This window comes from Colobus angolensis, unplaced genomic scaffold, assembly GCF_000951035.1.
Source record: "Colobus angolensis palliatus isolate OR3802 unplaced genomic scaffold, Cang.pa_1.0 Scaffold92, whole genome shotgun sequence".
NCBI lineage: Eukaryota > Metazoa > Chordata > Mammalia > Primates > Cercopithecidae > Colobus > Colobus angolensis.
In genome coordinates this window covers 4,181,839-4,187,236 of record NW_012123154.1, presented here as the reverse complement: position 1 = coordinate 4,187,236, position 5,398 = coordinate 4,181,839, and the positions used below count along the sequence as shown (strand labels likewise).

General features: G+C 41.8%; 1 long non-coding RNA gene across 1 annotated transcript; it reads right to left on the bottom strand.

The window, feature by feature from the left end:
* Window positions 1-1,813: 1,813 nt before the first annotated feature.
* On the bottom strand, window positions 1,814-4,779 carry LOC105504469. The gene is made up of 2 exons (XR_001000613.1): window positions 4,399-4,779; window positions 1,814-4,144 (listed from the first exon to the last, which is right to left on the bottom strand). It is a non-coding gene; the product is annotated as an uncharacterized LOC105504469 (long non-coding RNA).
* Between the last annotated feature and the right edge of the window lie 619 nt (window positions 4,780-5,398).

The window sequence follows — 5,398 nt, the reverse complement described above, 5'->3', positions numbered from 1 at the left end:
CAAAGCTTTTATATTAATAATCTGGAAAGAATAAAGATAAATGAAGTAATTATTCATTTAAGAAATGTCACTAAACTAAAAAGTGCACTCTACACATCTGAACGCATTCTAATAGAAGATTGCGGTGAAGGATAGGACCCTAGTACGATATCTAAGTAAGAACTGACTTGGAGCCAACCCCACAATCATTTCTCTATACATATAAAGCTAGTTCAGTCAGTTCACACTTATGGTGATCACTGTGTAACAGAGTAGAAACAAATGCATTCAGTTTAAGAGAGCAAGCACTCTGCAGCAAGAGCAACAGGGATATTCCTAGCCAGAGAAGGCTAAGGCAGTGGTGGGTGAGGGCACTGTGGATGTGGAAATAAAAGTCAAAACAGGCATGGCTCCTTCTCCCATGACCCTCTGACATGGCCCAAACAGGGGAAGATGCTCTAAAATCTGCCAATGCCTGAAAGTTGTGATAGAAAAAGTAAATAAATTACAAACCAACAATGAAAATGAAAGGTGACTGAACTGGTTTAGATGAAATACAAAAAATCATAATAAAGTGTTGATGCTAAATTCACATATCATTTTAGTGTTTACACAATGCTTTCCCATAGTCTCATTTGATTAATACCCTGAGGTACCCTGAAGTAGTAATGAAAGATGTGATTAATAGATTCATTCTCCTCCCGAGGCTAAGTAGAATCAAGGAAATTGCCCAAGGTTACATACTCTGCTGGAGATGTTTTATTTCTACTACACCTACTATACCTATAGTATACCTACTCCAACCATTTAAAGCAATTCACAGAGAAGTGCAATCAGGTTTGGAAATATGTAAAAATTATACCTCAAAAACTTTTTTTTGTAAAAGAAAAGCAAACAGTATCTTTATTAGACAAGTACTTTCCACATTCAGTAAACACACAAAATACATTATCTGGCTTCAAGACGACATATTTACTTTTCCTCTGCCTGCCTTCCTTTCATCCTTCCTTTATTCCTTCCCCTGCCCTTTCTCCCCCCATGAGCATCATGAGCATTGTTCTTGAAAATATGCAAAGCAACTCAAGGGAGTAAGAATGTTTAAGTACATGTATTGCAAAACAATCTTTCTAGGGAAATCTCAACTTGTCATCCTTGGAGGGAGTGGGAGATTTTTTTTTTCAGAAGTATCTAAAGCCCAGAAGGCTCTTAAATTGCTTTAAAGATTAACTTTAATGTCTCCATGCCACTCACGTGATAATGTCCGTTCTCCATGTGGGCACTGTACTGCAATACACAGGCAGCCTGGTTTGTCTGCCAACACCATTGGAAGCAAATGATGGCTGCCTTCAGGTAACTGGATGAAACATTTCATTAGAGAAATGTCATTTGTATGTTAAGACATTCTTATCATGATGCCTTGCAGCTGTTGATTTCCTTTTTACAAGACTTGCTTATTACTGTGTAAATATAGCACACACATATATAGGTATACATACATATATACACGTGTGCGTGTGTGCGCGCGCGCGTGTGTATTTCCCTCAGGGACAATTCAATCAGTACAGTTTTCAGCCAGATAAAATAAAAAGCCAAGTTAAATCTTTCTTAAACATAAGTTAAAATGATGATGTGCAACAATACTGCATTGCTAGAATAGATCAAATGACCTCATCAAAGATGTTTGAGAAGATATCAAACTTATCCATGTTACATTTCAAAATTTAACTGTGAAAAGCTCTCTAGATAACCATCTGTTTATCTACTTCCTCCTTTATATAATCAACTTTCTTTCAAACGGGAACTCTTACATTGACAGTGTAAATGAGTCCAAATATTTGGCTTAATAGAGCTTTACTTTAATTAATCAAATAAAATGAATCTTTCAACTGAAGTAAAGTTTATATTTGCCTGTTTGATCTAAAATTTTGAAGGATATTCATAATATTTTGTACACTACAAAAAGCATATCTACTTTTATCTTTATTTCAAGCAGCTGGCCTGTGTATATCATCATGGAGGAGAAATGTTTTTAATAGGGATGTCATCTCTAAATTTTAGTGTGTTTCAAACTTATTTATAAAAGGAAGCAAAGCTCGAAAGAATACTTCAGAAACATTTTAATAAAAAAGTGTTAGGTATTTATGATTCTATTATGTGCATCAAACTTTTGGAAAATAATTTAACTTCAGATGATATTTCAGGATCAGAATGTATGAATAATGTTAACACATTCTTGTCATGATGTCTTAACATTAAGACAATAAGACATTTTGTAAGATTCCATGATGAGAAGACTTAGATTAAAGTGAGGGGTTATTGAGACAAATGGGGCTAAAGTATTTACTAATGTTGACTAGTAAAATGCAATGAGGAACTAGGAGATTTTATGTTTCCATGTATCACTGCATCCTATTATTCTTTTTCTACCGTATATGGTAAATTCATTCACAAAAAGCAAAACAGAGAACTGTTTTATAAAATTATGTATTTATGATAAATTATAGAATCATATCTTATCATAAATTCACAGCATAAGCATCTGAATCTATAAAATATATGTATGTATAAATATACAGACTTCTATTTACAAATCATTAGCTTCCAGGATTCTGTCTGATAACTTTTCATGATAATAAATGTCCATGTCAGATCATGTTTTGTAATCATAATCAACCTATCACTGAAATAATTTTTGAGGCGTTTCTCTTATTTGAGTGTTTCATAGTCAGCATTTCAGTATTGTCATTCATCGCTATATTCTCCTTATTACCAGGAGATGGCGCTGTGGGTTTTAAATCGCAAAATTTCCCAAAGCCGAGCTGAATTTTCAGTTTCTTTCTTTCCTTAGTTCGTACACGCCAGGCAATCCCTAAATGTGTTTACCATTTTTACCTCGAACAAGTTTAATCTTTAAAATTTTTTCAAATGTTTAGTATTCTGTGATATAAGATTCCAGGGAAGAGACGCATGTGACACAAATAAACATGACAGTCCCCTAGGGCGGACAACTGAATGAAGGAGTTGTCCCAAGTAGGCAAGGCGGTTATGAATTCCTCATAAATTCTTTTCACTAGTTTTGCTCTACCTCCACCCGCATGTCCTACATTGTTCTCTGGGGTTTCAGCAGTGATAACGCAGGCGCCAAGTTATTCGCTCACTGTACGGTCCCCCTGGCCTTCAAAGTCGCCAAGGTGGGGAAAGACCACGCGGGAGCCAGGTGAGACCCTCGTAGTGGGCTCGGGGACCTGTGTGTGCACCTCGCGCTGAAAAGGCTGCCTCCCAGGGCTCAGGATTTCTCTTCAAGGTCTGTCCAAATTTAGGCTAACTTGTCGCCAAACAGTAGTGAGGACCAACATCTTTTCTGTAAAATAGATACAGACAAGGAAAATCTTTTCGAAAGAACGTTATATGAACAAGTTTCAACTTTTCCACAGTCGAGTTTTGGAATAGCCAAGCAACTTGGAAAGACTAGCAAGACGGGGGGCCCTTGGCGCACTGCCAGGAATAGGCCAGCTCGCGCTAGTCCCCCAGCGTCGTCACCCTCGCTGTCCTCCTCTTCATGAGCGCACACATGTGGACCCAGTCTCTCTGAAGTGAGCTTTGTAGGACTTGGCGAAGGGGATGAGAAAATACAGACGACAAAACGACGCCGAAAGGCTTGACCTCTGGAACTTGACGGGCTGGAATCTCTCTGCCTCCGCGTAGGTCCCGTGCTCCCAAATCCGGCGGGGGCGCAGGATGGTGAACCTCACACCTAGCCCCCTCAGTCCCGCGGGTTTCAAGCTGACCCAGGCGCCACCAGGCAGCCCCAGGTGGGCGCGTCAAGTGCAACTTCAAGGTCAATGTGCCTCTGACTGGGGCCTGGAGAGCTGCCAAGAATGCTGGGCTTGGAGCGTTGGGGTCGCGCCCGGCTACTGAGCCTTGGACCCCGCAGTGGAGGGCGCTGAGACCGCACCCACTTCCCGGAGCAGTTTTCGGGAGAGGGTCCAGCTGGGGCCTCTGCGGTGGGGACCAGAAATGATATTCCAGGTTGGATTCCTCCTCGGCTGGGGAAGCACAGCTGGCGGAGAATTCCCACGCCTCTCAGTGGATTCGCTTTTCCAGAGCTGTTCTCAAGCAAAAGTTGTCATTTTTGCCAAACTTTGTTTTTACTTTTTAGAATGTTCTGAAAGAGATAAATTGAAACACACAGAGAGACAATTTTCCTTCTCAGAAAACACACATAGCTACTCAAATTCAGACTTGTAACTTTTCAAACTAGTGAAGTAATAAACTATTTATCATGACTATAAAAATAACAAAGAGGAACTCCTGGCTTTGCTCTTTACAGTAGATTATGTTCCGTTCTGATTTTATTTGGGTTCCTATCCCAAATTTCAAGCAAATATCAAGATGACCATTAAGGAATTTAAATAGTACCTAGAAATTAGTTTGGTCTGCAGCTCAATGCACTAGTTTCAATGCGGTGTTGCTTGCTGAATATTTTAAAATCCTTTCAAAGCAGTAGGTGTATTCCCTCCCGCAGTAACAAAACGATATTCATCTTTACACAAGCTACCCTGGCGTTTATAATTTGGTATCAAACACCCGGCTGAAAACGTTCCCTTTCCTGATGCTTTGGCCAACCAGTCTCGATGAGCCAACCAGCCCAGAACCTGAGGCGCTGGGCTGGGTGTTCCTCGGGGAAGGCGGCCACTGCCCGCTCAGTCCCCAGAGTGTCCCGAGCTGTCCCCCGTACCCCTGCTGCCGTCAGACTGGGGGCAGTCCTCTGCCCCTGTTTCCCAACCGCTTTGGTAGCTCAGTGATCCTCTGTGAAACTGCAGAGGCAGAGGAATTCTCTTCCGTAGTTTCATTCTAAGCGGTCATCTGTGAGTCAGAAGATTTCACCATAAGCTGATTTCCCACCCTTTCTGTCCGTGCAAGCCCAAAGCGCTCACGTTGGCTCCTTTGCCACTTTTCCAACTTGCCAGTTCCATCAGGAGCCCGGATCCTTGCCCACCTTCTTGGCGGAGCCAAGTTCGAGCGCACAGATTTCCCGAGCTCCAGCGGCCAGGGGGCACTGTGTGAGCGGCTGACATCACCCCTCTGCCCGGCCGAAACCAGGCGGCGGGATCCCACACAGTTGAGGAGAAGGAGCCCAGGCCGTGACTTAGGGCTGGCGACGATTAAACCAAGTAACAAGACACCGGGCAGATGTGTTTTCATTGCCCTGTAAGATAAATGCAGTGTTAAGTGCCTGACAACTTCCCAGAAGCAATCAGCAAAAGTTTACGAGTGCATAAACCTCAAAGACCATTCTCCAACGGTTGTTGTAAGGCCCGTATTTAGAGCTTCCATAAATTCTTCGGCCGTTTCCCAAAGCAAAGTTTTCAGCGACTATTAAGCAGCCACCTCCTCCGGGAAGACTAGGGGGATTTTC